This window comes from Rhipicephalus microplus, chromosome 3 (genome assembly GCF_043290135.1).
Source record: "Rhipicephalus microplus isolate Deutch F79 chromosome 3, USDA_Rmic, whole genome shotgun sequence".
NCBI classification, from domain to species: Eukaryota; Metazoa; Arthropoda; class Arachnida; order Ixodida; family Ixodidae; genus Rhipicephalus; species Rhipicephalus microplus.
The window spans coordinates 21254103-21270118 of NC_134702.1; the positions used below are offsets into that span (position 1 = coordinate 21254103).

Below are 16016 nucleotides of genomic sequence, written 5' to 3' on the forward strand. Positions count from 1 at the left end.
TGGCGGGCTCGCCGCGGTTTCGACGCCATTACAAGAGCGCGGCCAATAAAGGAGCTGGAAAGCTGGAAGGAATACGTTCTTCCACGGAGCAGATGGCCAGTCGTTTACACAAGCTGAACATTTGGTGAATCGCTATGCTGCGTAGCCGGCGAGGAGAGTGAGCCTGTCTGTAGTTTTCATACTGCGTGATAAGTATCTGGTGCTCTGGACATTGAACTGAATTTATTTATCTACGAGTAAAGGAAACCGAGCGTTTTGGTACACAAAGAACTGAGCGAGACGTAGGGCGAGAATAGCAGAGTGAGTTCAGATGAGTGCGGATGAGTGTGTGAGTAAGTGTGTGCGAGTGAGCACGAGCAAGCAAGTGCGACGATGTGAGTGCAAGTGAGCGAGTGAGTGAGTGCGAGGGAGTGAGTGTGTGAATGAGTGAGTGATACAGTGAGTGACTGCAAATAAGTGAGTGTTAGGTAGTGCGTGATTGAGTGAGCGAGTGAGAGCAAGTGCGAGGAAGTGAGTGTAAATGAGTGAGTGAGTGCGAGGTAGTGAGTGTGTGTGAATGAGTGAGTGCTACAGTGAGTGACTGCAAATAAGTGAGTGTTAGGTAGTGCGTGATTGAGTGAGCGAGTGAGAGCAAGTGCGAGGAAGTGAGTGTAAATGAGTGAGTGAGTGCGAGGTAGTGAGTGTGTGTGAATGAGTGAGTGCTATAGTGAGTGACTGCAAATAAGTGAGTGTTAGTGAGCACGTGAGTGAGTGAGTGAGAACAAGTGCGAGGAAGTGAGTACAAATGAGTGAGTGAGTGAGTGCGAGTGAGTCTGTGTGTGTGAATGAGCCAGTGCTAGTGAGTAAGTGCAAGGAAGTGAGTGCAAATGAGGGAGTGAGAGACTGCTTGTTAAGTGAAGTGAGTAATTGAGTGCAAGTGCGACGAAGTGAGTGCAAGTGAGCGAGTGAGTGAGTGCGAGGGAAAGAGTGAGTGTGTGAATGAGCGAGTGCTACAGTGAGTGACTGCAAATAAGTGAGTGTTAGTGAGTGCGTGATTGAGTGAGCGAGTGAGAGCAAGTGTGAGGAAGTGAGTGTAAATAAGTGAGTGAGTGCGAGGTAGTGAGTGTGTGTGAATGAGTGAGTGCTATAGTGAGTGACTGCAAATAAGTGAGTGTTAGTGAGTGCGTGATTGAGTGAGCGAGTGAGAGCAAGTGCGAGGAAGTGAGTGTAAATGAGTGAGTGAGTGAGTGCGAGGTAGTGAGTGTGTGTGAATGAGTGAGTGCTATAGTGAGTGACTGCAAATAAGTGAGTGTTAGTGAGTGCGTGAGTGAGTGAGAACAAGTGCGAGGAAGTGAGTGTAAATGAGTGAGTGAGTGAGTGCGAGGTAGTGAGTGTGTGTGGATGAGTGAGTGCTATAGTGAGTGACTGCAAATAAGTGAGTGTTAGTGAGTGCGTGATTGAGTGAGCGAGTGAGAGCAAGTGCGAGGAAGTGAGTGTAAATGAGTGAGTGAGTGAGTGCGAGGTAGTGAGTGTGTGTGAATGAGTGAGTGCTATAGTGAGTGACTGCAAATAAGTGAGTGTTAGTGAGCGCGTGAGTGAGTGAGAACAAGTGCGAGGAAGTGAGTACAAATGAGTGAGTGAGTGCGAGTGATTCTGTGTGTGTGAATGAGCCAGTGCTAGTGAGCAAGAGCAAGTAAGTGCAAGGAAGTGAGTGCAAATGAGGGAGTGAGAGACTGCTTGTTAAGTGAAGTGAGTAATTGAGTGCAAGTGCGACGAAGTGAGTGCAAGTGAGCGAGTGAGTGAGTGCGAGGGAGGGAGTGAGTGAGTGAATGAGTGAGTGCTGCAGTGAGTGACTGCAAATAAGTGAGTGTTAGTGAGTGTGTGAGTGAGTGAGCGAGTGAGAGCAAGTGAGAGCAAGTGCGAGGAAGTGAGTGTAAATGAGTGAGTGAGTGCGAGGTAGTGAGTGTGTGTGAATGAGTGAGTGCTATAGTGAGTGACTGCAAATAAGTGAGTGTTAGTGAGTGCGTGAGTGAGTGAGTGAGAGCAAGTGCGAGGAAGTGAGTGCAAGTGAGCGAGTGGGTGAGTGCGAGGGAGTGAGTGTGTGTGAATGAGTGAGTGCTATAGTGAGTGACTGCAAATAAGTGAGTGTTAGTAAGCGCGTGAGTGAGTGAGAACAAGTGCGAGGAAGTGAGTACAAATGAGTGAGTGAATGAGTGCGAGTTAGTCTGTGTGTGAATGAGCGAGTGCTAGTGAGCAAGAGCAAGTAAGTGCAAGGAAGTGAGTACAACTGAGGGAGTGAGAGTCAGTGCTAGTTAAGTGAAGTGAGTAATTAAGTGAGTGAGTGCATGAGTGAGTGAGTGCGTGAGTCAGTGAGGGCAAGTAAGTGCAAGTGAGTGAATGAATGACGGAGATCCTGCCGGCAGAAATCTGTACTATAGTACCAATAAAAAAAATTACGCAGAGAAAACCACCAACCAAAGTGATTCACCCGCACAGTCAACGGAGCACGGCTGCTCCACCACAAACCATCCATGCAAAAGTTATTTTGCTATTTTTTTTTGTTTTCCGTGCCCGATTCTTAGCACGGAGGGAGTGGCAGAGAATTAATGAGATACACGCAAGCCGACACTTGCTCGCAATCAGAGGCGCGACTGGCGCTCGTGTTTCGACTGGGTGTCTTTCCCTGCAGCTAGCAGGGAGACACATGAAGCTAAAGAAAACGCTGTAATCAGCGGGGAAATAAAACGAGATAATAACAGGTACGCAGGAGGCTTCGATTGGCGACACTCCTTCCGAATGAAGACACAAGTTGTTGTAATTCAAGAACGGCGCTGCTGGGGTTGAAGCTCGTGTACAGCTTGTGAAGCTGTGATGTGCGGCCACGAGATGGCAGATGTAGTAAACATACGTAGGAGAGATTTTTCAAACAGCGGTAGTTGCGACTTGGCGCTCAGTGTGCTGTGTCGCGTGTGCTCTTCCGTGTCTTGCAGCAAATTTGAGCAATGCAGTTTAGTATTGTGAACCAACTGGCCCAGCAACGAATTCTCCTAATATTAAACGCCGCTTATATAGAATACTTCCGTGGCACTACAGGTTAAACCAATAACAGGGCCACTAAACACCGATCGTTAAGCTATACTCACGCAGCAAGGCTTGCTAATTTTGTGATTGCATTCAGCGAACAACTGCGCATTGATGCTACCCACATTTTGTTGAAAGAAGGCGCCACAAGACGGGCATAATCAATGTACAATGAGGCGTCAACGACTGCTTTCGTATTTTTTTTTACTCAACCTTCCCAGCTTTAGCTTCACCAACGCCTTTTCCCTTATGTCGTTATCAACGTTCTGTCCCGGCATACCGGACACCTTACCCACCCTCCTTCTCTTAAGTGTCGTACGAATTCTGTCATAGTGTCACACACTTCGGGCGAGGCCCCGCCGATCCAACATCGACGTGCGGCAGACTCGCAGGCTTCCACTTTACGCTTCGGCCTGCGACGCCTGAAAGGCCTCGAAGTGGCACATTTCGAATTTATTTGCGGGTTGGTCGACCCGTGCGGGGTTGCACGTGTGGTGATGTGTGGGCCTGACCGACGCACTCATAGAGCAGACACGGAGTTTGATTACACATAAACAAGCATTTAATTAAAACAGGGGCAAAGGCAGGAGATTACAAATATAACAAATGAGGAAAACTGATACGCGCGATGGAAAGAACAGCTATGTAACAAACTATGCTCTAAAAGAACGCTACAAGAGGTACAAGCAAAAGACAAACACGTGGAATATTAATAAAGTAACAACAAGATGGAAATCAAAGGAGAGAGACACTAGAAATTAATTACAGAATGATCATGGTGGCGCTGTAGAATTTAAACGTGCGACGCAGCGCACACTACAAATATTTAAAAAAAAGGCTGGTTAAAACAAGTTTACGGTTTAACAAAAAAAGTCACAATAAAAAGTTCCATACGGACCAAACCAGCCCTTGGTGCACGTAGGGGAGTTGACGGGTGCCGCTGAAGGTCTCGCCGGCTTGGTAGACGACGAGGGTGCCCGGAATTGCAGCCGTCTCAATACGTTGCACGGGTCACTCCATGCTCGCCGCCTACGCGAGACTCGCGACACCGACGACCGCACTTGTTGCTGGCTGTACGTCAACTGCTCTTCCGATGCAGTTCAAACCTCCTCAGGGGCGTCCACGTGCTCCCATCTCATCTGGGAGTAATTTTCCTTGGTGAGACCGCTGGTTTCCCTTCCGGTCAGGGGCAGGGAAGACGAGCCGGCGCCACGCGGGGTCGTTAAAGTCGCCGGATGTCGTCTCCCAACACAAAAACGCCCTTCCTTGGAAGATGGGGCCCGCGGATGCTCCGAAAATTGGAGTCGTTTGTGACACATAGTATCCAGTAAAAATAATACACGTGATTTCACGTCCCAATATTCCGACATGATTATGAAGGACGCCGTTGTGGAGGACTCCGGGAATTTCGACCATCCTCCGACGGGCTTTTGACATTTCGCCTCCACCGCCACAGCCGGGTTTGAACCCGCTACCTTCAGGTCAGCAGCCAAGCACCGTAAACACTCTACCACCTAGGCGGACCATCATAGTGGTTAAGGTAGAAATTGCATTCAAAGGACCCTTCTTCCGGCTTCAAGAGTGAAATCCCGGGGGCTACCGCAAGCCACAGAGGGAGCAACAAGCGTTCTCGCGAACAGGCCCGCAAAATTCGCCGTTGAGACAAATGCGTACCGATACTATTTTATTCCCTCTCCTAGCTCGGCCGGTGTATTGTTTTTTGCCTATACCTTTTTGGTTACTTAGAGCGCGCGCCCAGAAACGTAGCTACTTCTCCGAAGCAAACAGTCGTGTTTTTTCGCGATTTATTTCAGCTCTGACTGTCCACTTCGAACAAGTCGGGCGACAAAACGGCGCTCGTAAATCACTTGCAAACAAGCAAACAAACAAAACGGGACGATAGCGCTGGAGTCGCATAGTTCTCCATCACGAATGAAGAAAAAAAAAAAGGCGGGTCAGCAGAAAACGATATGTGCCTATATATATATATATATATATATATATATATATATATATATATATATATATATATATATATATCCTCTGGCACGAAACAGGAAGTCTCCACTGAGGGCCAGATAAAGGGGGAAAATAAATTTTCATAAAACGAAACTAGAAAAAAAGGTACGGGTGAGAGAAGAAAAAAAAAAAGAAAACTCAGCGACCTGTGTTACGCTCGAGCGATTCTGGAGAGGCTTGCACGCAGTCTCCGGCTACTTCCATCTCTAGTTGTGCTTCGCACAGCAGCGAGCTAACATACACAAGACACCTGCCCTCGAGAAGTTGGCTTTTGAAAAGGCGGGGTCGTGTCGTTGCTGGTGGCGGTGCGCGGAGCAAGTGGTGCCCGTAACAGGCCGCGTGGCGGAAGCGAAGACGGGCACAGCCACGCTTACGTATACGCAGACTGCATAATCGCGGAGACGCGACTTCCTTCCTCAAGCCTTGTTTCTGTCTCGCTGTCCCTGCACCCCTCCCCACTGGCCTCCCTCTTCCTTGTTTACTCCGTAGCTTGTTCCGTTCGGCTTGCGCTCGCAACTCTTAAGCAATTGGAAAAGAACAAGATAGAACGACTACATCCCTCCTCCTTCTTTACTTCACAGAAGGCTCCTTTCGACTCCCGCAAGTGTAAGAGAAAAAGAAGAAAAAGAAGAAAAAGAAGAAAAAGAAGAAAAAGAAGAAGAAGAAGAAGAAAAAGAAGAAAAAGAAGAAGAAGAAGAAGAAGAAACGTGCGGGCATATGTACTGTACGCACGTACGCATCCCAAGACTTCCGGTTTCGTTATCTCTGCGGGGATCGTCTCTTTTCACCTCCTCCAATGAATCGGGTTTTCTTTATCGGTGGCCATCGAGAGCCCTTATAATGTAGGAGCGGAATGGGGGGGGGGGGGGGGAGGAGGTACTTTGTCGCGCTTTTCATTCTATCCTAGCCTCACCTTGCTTCTAACTTTCTTTTTCTTCGTTTTCTCGCCCGATTTCTCGCACGCTGCAGGCGCGTGACTTTAAAATGGGTCGACAGCTAGACGACGGCGCGAGCGATGAGGCGATCTACGCAACGCGGCGGCCGGCTACAACTTCCAGAGAGGAAAAGCTGACGCGCACGAACGCACACACACTTTCTCTCTCCTCCTCTCTTCTCTCTTTCTCACACGCACGCACGCACACCTCAAGGGCTTTTCCAGCGAATTAACCACGTTTCCGAATGTCTGCCGGGCCGCGCGAGGGCGCTTGTTGTAGCGAGCGTCAGTGTTGTGTGGCGTGGCGTTCGATAGGCGTAGAGATGGACGAGGCACGACCAGCCGAACACACACGCCGCGCGATGGCGCTGGAGGCCGAAGGCGTGTCGCGTTGACGACGAGAGGGCGCGCGAACGGAATAACAAACGACCGAGGAACGGAGAGCGTTGTCGATGTATACACTCGTTAGCGTCGGGTTGATATGCCTCTTATAGGAAGAAGAAGAAAAAAAAAGGACAACGAAACATCCCGGCTAATTAGGCCCGCTTCTTCTCTCGTTCATTCTTGCACTTCCCGAAAGAAGCGCGAGAAGAATCTCCTCAGGAAGGACTTAAGTTTTCTCATTCGACCCGAACGCCTGTTTACACTAATTAAACGTTAGTTACGATTATTCCTCTGCTTACTCACGCTATTGAAGTCTATCCGGATAACTTAATATGTCAGCCGCCACAAAAAAAAAAAACTACTTATAGAAACAGGGCACGAATATTCCATTTTTCTCATTTGTACAGTAGTGCGACAGCCAAGTGCAGCATTTTGGGCGCGCAACGGGGAAGTAGAACGACACCCAGCACGCCAAAGACACACAAAACATCTGAGTGAGAAAAGTAGCTAATTGCCGAACACAACGATAAAATTCAGCTTCTACCCCTAACACAGATTTATTTTCCGGGACCGCTCATGACAGGTCGGTGTAAATTGCCGCGTAAGCGTGCATAGTTTTCGTATAAGCAACGTTATAAGCAACTGTATAAGCAAGTCGCCACGGCGCGACTGCGGTGCGATGCTGTCGGGTGTGTCGTACCACACAGCACCGCACCGCAGTGGCATCGTAGCGACTTGAGCGGTGTCAGAACTCTGCGTTACTGCGGTGTGGAAATGCAGGACACGACACTCAATGGGTCCGAAATCGCGCTATCCACAGAGTGCAATATAAGTCGGCACGCCATCCAACGGCTTATTGTACGTAGCGGCTGACCTACGCGCCGAGCAGCACCCAGTACCCACACGTCGTGTCGACTTGCGAGTGAGTCGGCAACCAGTGAAAACCAAGCAACGACGCTCGTATCGCAAAGCCACTCTGAACTGTCCATGGTGCGCGCTAGAGTTCCGCGTCTTGCAGTGGAGTCGGTTGACGTGGAAGAAGCTCTTGTCTTATCGACAGTGATACGGCGCTGGGAAAGTGCTCGCCGAAGGACACAGACAACACACTCAAGTACTGCAGAACGGATAAGTGCCCCAACGTTTGTGCGAGCTCACGGAGGAAGCATGCCTATCCGTTAGAGCAAATATTTTTTTTTCTTCCTGGTATCCACGGTGGACGGCTGAAATCAGAAGCTTCGAAAAAGAAAAAAACGACGCCGTTTGCCCTTTCACGTATACACTCAGCTTTCTGCTGACCACAAGGGCGGCGCCGGAGAGGAGGGGGGCAGGGGGGGGGCAGTTTTTTCTTTTCCGCCAACAGTAAAACAATTCGTGGCACTGCCCCTGCCTCACTGTTGGTATGACTGAAGTAGGAGCGTCGGTCTATATAACGTCCATACCTCCCTTTAGGAACGATGTACAGTAACTCCAATAAGTAAATCTTCAGTACACCCATGTTTGCGTTGCTGAGTGATGCAATACATCGCATATTCTCGCTGCTTTCTACAAAAATATGCAGTAGTCTCTTTCTACAAGAAGAACTTGTTGGTGTGCGTTTATCAGTAGCTGCACCCGATATGCTTACACTTTTTTTTATTTATAGATAACTCAAAGGATCGCAATAGGCCATTGCATGATTTAGCGATGGACTGTCCCAATCGTTCAATTGATATGCTGCTAACATCCATCACCGGTAAATCCTCCTGCAAAGCAATCGGTTTATGACCTCATACTACAGTTCATCATGAACAAGACGCCTACAAGTATGGGTTAACTGTCAGTACTTGTTTCTCGTAAACACCCGGAACCAGCTGCATGACGAACGGCTATTCACATATTCACACCTGCAAGTACAGCCACGGCCGGCCGTACTTGAGGTTCATCAACTCCCACTAGGCTAGTTTATCATAATGTGCCTTCACAAAGTTATAACCTTATGCGGCACTATACGTTACCGCACATCGATGCGTTTAACAAATCCGCGCACTCCCTAACGGCAACTGCTCGTCAGATGGCTGCGCAAATGTGGTTCCTTGTCGGTCTTGATATCACTCCTTCCCTCCTTGCTTATGCGTGCAGACCAGCGTCCGAGTAACTAAATGACAGAATTAGAAATAACGGTATATATAAAACACACAAGGCGACAAAACCGCGTTGGAAGCCGGAAGCGGGGGTGAAAAACTCTTTGAGCACCACGACGCAAGCGTCTTGCAATGTGCATCAATCTCCGTGTCCCTCATTCTACATGTGTATGTGAGCAAACTGTCCTGCGACTCGACGGAGAATCAAAGCGGCGTAGCACTTAGATTCGCCAACGTCGACCACGAAGCACCGCGTCACAGCTCCTCGTAGGGTATACAGCCCTCCGAATGCAAGCTTTTAAAACCACGCTCACAGCACGCCCTGTTAAGTTTGGCCTGGAAACCTTGCTCTGAACTATGTAGTGTTCAACCACCACGCTCGTGGTTTGTGAAACCACCATCCCTTCTTTTCTGTAAATATGCGTAAATAATGTCATAAACCCCTGTTTTGTTTTTCGCATCCTCCAGCGTCCTACTTCCTTCCTTCAACATCTAACAGCCCATACAGATCAGTATCAACTGTGATCTCACTATATAGCTGCGCCCTTTTTTCCGTTTGGGAGCTCATTGTTTTGTATGGCCAAACATAGAGTGACCTGCAGGGCAGCAGCCGCATTTATTAGCGCGTGCCGCGAGTGCGCTGTATATACATGCTACGACATGTTACGCGTTGTAAGCAATACTAAACACCGGCCCCAAGCACTACCGATACGCATTTGCAAATGACGAACCCGCGCGTAGTGTGTGTTAATCCTATACAAAACGCGCGGGCGCACACATCAAACCGCAAGTGCGGGTCTGCACACACGAAGGGCACCTATAACGAACATCAATACGGCGGCCTGGCGTCGCCGATGAAGCGTGTCCCGTTACCGTTTGTGCCACGGTGTATAGGCTGCTGTGTCGAAACAACCTGCCGAAATGCATGCAGGTGCGGCCACTCCGACACGATGCCTGCCGCGTATACTAAGCGGAATGCAGCAGGAGAAGAGAGAGTGCTTGTTTACCGCGACCTCTGAAACTGGCGGTCGGCCCGGTATACATGAGCGGTTCGATGTCTCGCCGCCGCCGCCGGGCTTTGTAATCAGCGACCGCCATCTGGGCTCACGCCCAGACGCCGGGCCTCCGCAATGCATTAACTGCACCGAAAAGAAATCTGGCGAACGAAACACGAAAAGGTTACGCGACTGAGCGATTACCCCTCTCAACACTTGCACCCCATAAATGCGTCCAGCAGCAGCAGCAGCAGTTTGCGCTCGACCCCACATGGCCAGTAAGGAAAGTATTTTACAACGTGGCCACTGCGCGATTATGGATATGCGATGTCGCGGAGATGCTTTAGAGGCTCAGTTTATTTTATAACATACAGTTACACGCTTACGAAGTACAGTTGATTGATATTTGGGGTTTAACGTCCCAAAACCACTATATGATTATGAGAGACGCCGTAGTGGAGGGCTCCAGAAATTTAGACCACCTGGGGTTCTTTAACGTGCACCCAAATCTGAGCACACGGGCCTACAACATTTCCGCCTCCATCGGAAATGCAGCCGCCGCAGCCTCGATTCGAACCCGCGCCCTGCGGGTCAGCAGCCGAGTACATTAGCCACTAGACCACCGCGGCGGGGCTACGAAGTACAGTTCCGGTTGCGCTGCGAAATTGTCGGGTGGTGGGTGGTGTCTGAATACACAGGTTCTCGTCTAATCATTGAAGCTTACAAGATATATGTAGGCATAGCATGTAGCGGAATCGTAGATACTTAACTCATCCCACCCTTTCTAGTAAAGCACTGCCTCTAGAAATATAAAATGGTGCAACGCTTCTCAAGAATCTGTCGAGATGTCTTATTGAAGAGCAGTGACCACATGTATCTAAACACGGCTGTGCCTCCCATGGACTTTGCGACGGATGGAAGTATTAACTGTACTAATAGGTCAGTTCTCTATAAAAGAAAGACGTTTGGGACATCGGCAGCGAACAAAAAAAAATGTACGAATGAAATTGACCATACCAGAATTGCTACTGCCCCAGGCAGGAATGCAATCTTTAGCGAAAGAAAGAGAAAAATATCTGCCAGAGATGGCCTAAATGTTAAATTGTAGCAGACACGAATAACAGCCGGTTATAAAGAACAGCTATAGGCATCTATTTACCGCAGCCTCGTTTAAAGAGGATGCCCATTGGGATCGTCATCATCGGCGAGCTTAAAATGGGTGCGTAACGCTTAGAAGTGTCCGCAGGCATCTCGGAGATCGAAAGCCGACGGCCGGGCCTCGGTGTCTCTCACGCGTTTTCTCGTGTCCGAAAAGAAAATACGCGATAAGCATGGGCGAAGTAAACGAAAATAAAGATTGCCAAAACCAGGTCGCAGCACACTTCCACCTCCCACAGCGTGTGCGCGAAGAAGCACAGCCCGGGGCTGGTGCTGCTCCCTAAAGATAAGGCGCAGCCCATCGCCCCTGCAACCGCTGCTGCCGCCACCTGCACCGACCGGTCGCCCATCCCTGCATCGTGTCGCTGCTGCTTGCTGTGCCGTTGCACGCCTGCCTTGCTGCAACACACCGCCGGTGTCGCCACCCCGTGGCCAAGGGCCGGGGTGTGTCCGTGCGCGCAAAGCGAGACAAATGGCACATGCGGTGCATGTGTTGTAAGGGGGGGGGGGGGGGGGTAAAAAACAAGAGTGAAGGCAGGGAGGTTAACCAGGCACATGCCCGGTTTGCTACCCTACGCTGGGGGAATAGGAAGGGGGCATAAAGATTAGAGAGAGAGATGAAAGTGAGAGAGAGAGAAAAAAAAGAAAAAAAGGAGGATTGTCAGTCAATCGGCTGGCGCGTATGCAGCGGTGGCACTACACAAAAGTTAAAGGTGGTCACATAGGCCTGTAGTCCTCAAAAAGCCCAAAACAGCTTTGACTGCTTTTTGAGCCGACGAAAGGCGACGACGGTGTTCCAGTAGCATCTGCACAGAGAGTGGCCGATCGTCCAACTGTCGCAATGCGTCCGAAAGCTTCTGTCTTTCAGAGGCAAATCGAGGGCAATGGCATATCAGATGGTGTGTTGTAAAACTTTATCATATTCTATTAAAGGATGGGCGGAGTCCCTTGTCTTAGACCCCAATGACTTGAACCTCGGTCCTTGCGAACATATAGTTTCCCATATTTATAGACGGAACTCTGGCGCTAATGGGAGATGCAACACTCAGCGCTTCAGTGAACATGGGAATGATGGGTAGTACACTAACTTGTCTAATCTTCGTACTTTCAGCTCCATTTGGCTTCGCGTGGCTTGAAGCTGCTTTGTTCCGAGACGATCGATAATCAGCAAATGTACAGCTACGCCTCGCCCCCTCAAAGGGACTGTCTACCGTCCTTCACTTCTTTCCTGTTTCGTGTCGCAATAAAAAAAGCTTACCATCTGAAGTGTCTAACCTTGCAGCGGTTTCTCTGGACAGTGTGTAAAAATATTTCAAACATACCTTTTTTTTTTTTGTCTGTGTTCGGTCCTATCGGTGAGATGAATGCCCATAGCACTGGTCGGTCGAGGCGATGACAACTGTACTGCCGGTGCAAATCAAACTGAAATTGCGGGCGGTTTTTGCAGGCTTCATCGAGTTTCGTTTATTAATAAAACAAAAAAAATACCTCAGTAGTTTTTTTTAAGGCACGTACACACTTTTTTGTTTTTTGTTTTTGTTGCCGGCCTGCTAACGCCGTGCTCGTGTTTCTCCACCGTTAGCAGGCCGACATAAACAAGCAAACGAACACACCACCGGTAGGGCCACCGGGTGTTTTCTCATCTATGGTGTCAAACACTCCACCATAGACGAGGAATCCGTAAACAGGGCGTCGAAGTTTCCAGAAGTGGACTTGTCTCTCCTTCAAGGCTGCTAATCGAAACGGGTCCGCCGGTCGAAACGTTTGCTCGAGCACCCACCCCACCATTTACGAATTTCTCATCGCAAGCTACCATCTCTTCCCCTTCTTGTATTTCTTTCGGACTTCCGCCAGAGATGCGACAGCCACTCATTCTACTCTAAAGGCAACAGAGGGAAGGCAAATAGTTTTATAGACATACAAGCGACGGAGAGGTCAGTTTCAAGGATATGTCAGTGGACTGATGCCCCGCGTAGACCACAGTGTGCAAGAAAGGAGATTGGAAAGCATGGCCGCAATGACAGTGATAGCAAATACAGGGAAACGGGAAAAAAATGTATGCATGTATGTACAACCTACGAAAAAATATCAGCTCCACCCACTGTTATCGCTGCCCCTCCCTCAGAGAATTTGAACAAGTGATCCATCCAATAGCGCTGTCAACTTCAAGCACTCGAAGAGTGTTTGCGGTATACTTGACTTACCCACGCAGACGCATGTTCGTATACCGCTGGTTTCTAGGTCGAAAACCGGAACGTCACTGGTGAATCTTGTCAGGAACTCTTGGCAGCTTTGCTCAAAGAAACTTAGAGTATTTACACCACTCGAGAAAAAGTACTTTCGTGTCCAGCTGAAACAACCAAGCACGACTGTCTTTCACCGGTTAAACGCGGACCCGCTACGGTTTTGTGGGCGGCGCCGATATGTCCTCTTATATATTAACCAAGCGCCGTTTCGGACAGGGTCGCAGCACTTGAGCAGATTACTGCGCGTGTCTTTGGGTACTTTGCGCTCGGAAACCTCAAGAGCTCCTGCTGCACACACATGGATTAGCACCACGCTCCCAGAATTTTGTGCTCTGAAAGTGCATCATCGGTCGAGCTACCATCAATATGGTGGAATGTTCGGACCCTCGCAAACGCAAAAGAAGAAACAGTATCTTGGAATTACGTGGCGAAATCGCGGCACGATTACGAGGCACGACGTTGTGAAGTGCTCCGGGAAGTTCGTACATCTGGTGTTCTTGGACGTGCACCGATGGTTGCAAAGTAACACGCACTTCTGTAGCGTTTCGCCTCCATCGGAAATACAACAGCCGTGGCGGGGATCAAACGTGCGACCTTCGGATCACTATAGCCATTATACCACCACCGTGGACAGCAAAAGAGAAACAAATCTGGTCAAGGCCGACGACATCTTTTCAAAATCGATTGCTCGATTACTCCAAGCGCGGGAAATTACTTGGTACAAACAGAATCGACTTATGAAATTTGTTTAACTGATCAAGAGAGAGAGAGAGATAAATAAATAAAAGAAAGAGATAGGGAGGCTAACCTAAAAGAACTGGTTTGCTACCCTGTAAAAGAGTGGGGAAAGGGGTCGGAAAGAGGGATAGCGAGATATAAAATAAATTAGAAAAAATTCACAAGCACACACATGCAGGGCGTTCCGAACACAGTCGTTTGGACAGGCCGGTTGAACGCAAGGAGCACAGGAGCGCCTTCACAGCCTACTTCTGCGACAAGCATAAAAGTCCTGTCGGTGGCGCAGGATTCTTTCGTCCGAAAGAGGCTCGTTGTCCAGTTCATCTAGTGCATTGCAGAGTGACTGTCTCTGCGAGCAGTATTGTTCAGTACTGATCAGCATTCTAACTATTTGCTTAAGGGTGTCTTATCGCAACTGACGAAATGCAGGAGCTTAATTTTCGAGGCATATTCACTCGTGAATAAAATCTGTAGGCTCTTTTGAACATCCCAAACGACAGGTGCACGCTAAATACGAAAAACAGGAATCTCTGTTCGCACTGCATTCTTGCTGTGCCTACCCAATGACAACGCCTGGCGCTCTACGTCCCAAAACCACGATATGACTGAGTGACGCCATAGCGGAGGGCTCCGCAAAATTTCGACGATTGGGTGTTCTGCACTGACATCGCTCAGTTCAGGGACCTCTACCGTACCGCCTCCACCGAAACGCTCGTGTTTCGTGTCCTTCTTGTCTCTGTGTCGTCGTCTTGTTCTCGCGCTACAACTGTCGTCATGCCATACCAACTAGCCCAAGCTGTCACGCGACCACCACGGCCAGTATCGAAGCCGGCCAGTACGTTAGGTCAGCAGCTGAACACCGTAAACACTCGTCCACCGTGGCGGACTTGCGGTCCATACCTGCCGGCATGCGACCTCGAAATCTACGACTGATATGCGGGACATATCGGACATCCATTCTTGGGCAGCGCGGAACTATAGACGGCCCACAAAAGAAAACAAGCGACAAACGCTCTTCCTGCGATAGTTATAGCGCGAGGACAAAACGACGACACAGAGACAAAAAGGACACGAAAGACACGAGCACTCGTGTCTTTCGTGTCCTTCTTGTCTCTGTGTCATCGTTTTGTCCTCGCGCTATAACTATCGTCATGCCATACCAACTAGTTCAAGCTGCCACACTTCTCGTCCTGCGTTCTGTCTCGTGCATTGTCTTGTTATTCGCTGTCCAAGAATGGATTCGCTCCATCAGTTCACGTGTTTACGCAAAATCAGGCGCCCCGTCGATCGAGACGACGCACTGATAAATTGGCCCCAAGTGCCGAAGCAGCTGTAGTGCGACGGGATTATTTAAGAGGTCAATAAACCAAACAAGCGCAACGAATCGCCATTCGAAGGGTTCGAGAAATCGGGCGTTCCATGCGGGAAAATTAATGGCACCGGCGCTGTGCGAACTGCTTCGAGATCCGAAGGGGGTCAACTGTGAAACCCCGCGGCGCGCGGCCCGCAGTTTGGCACTAAATCGTTCATTATTATTATTTTTTTTTGTCGTGTACGCATTACGTGAGGACCAAGTTGAAAGAGAAGGGACTGAGCGACTCGTATGCACACCAAGTTCGATGTATGTTTCGAGGGAGCACCAGGGACACGAGTGAACGCCCAAAAGTGGCTATTAAAATTCTCAGAATTTCTTTTATTCTCCCGCCGCCACTGCGCGCTAGTCGCGGTTCCGAGGACTACAAATAAAGTTATCCTATCCATCCATCCTGGTATATGTCAGACTCGTAGTTTCGCTTTTATTTCAAAGCGAGAGCCTAACGTGTCTAATGCGAACGTGACCTTAACAAAAAAAGCCAACACGTAGCAAAAACGCACAAAAGTATCGTGACTACGCGCCCCTCTCCTGGATCAACGCCAGAGGAGGCGCCGCCTGAATCGATGCGGCCTATAGCTGCACGTTCTCTTCGTGTTTGCGGAGTTCGCAAAGCGGAGTTCGCATTGACATCAATAGCACGGTAAAATTGTCACACTAGATGGATGACATGCGCCTTCTTCTAGTCGTCTTAGTTTATTGTATTGATCCGTATCCCGTGCACCCCTTCCGAAACCGTTCATCATCTAACGAGGTTTCACACTGCCTCCGAGATTGGAGGCTTCGCAAACCTTCGGTTTTTGAGGCAAGGCACTGCCTCCGAGATCGGAAGGCAGTGCACCTCACTTTGTTATGCGTTGCCTCCGTGATGCGCCCGGTTCTGAACAAGCAGGATGCCGTGGTATGGAATCACCCCACGTGACGCGTTGCCCTGACGTCATAATGATGCCTAAAATTTTGGCGATATGTGACGTCATGGTTCGCGCAAGG

The 16016-nt window shown here is 49.2% G+C and overlaps 1 protein-coding gene and 1 pseudogene across 5 annotated transcripts in view; both read right to left on the reverse strand.

The window, feature by feature from the left end:
• Myo61F (unconventional myosin 61F) overlaps positions 1-16016 on the reverse strand; it is a 164144-nt gene that overhangs the window by 52051 nt on the left and 96077 nt on the right. Inside the window, exon 1 of one of the 5 annotated variants that reach the window (XM_075889049.1) lies at positions 5226-5371. The exons of the other annotated variants lie outside the window; for them this stretch is intronic. The gene's annotated coding sequence lies outside the window, so the exon portion shown is untranslated. Of the gene's footprint in view, positions 1-5225; positions 5372-16016 lie in introns of those variants that run through there. 5 annotated transcript variants of the gene reach the window in all.
• On the reverse strand, positions 567-3338 carry LOC142802625 (uncharacterized; annotated as a pseudogene).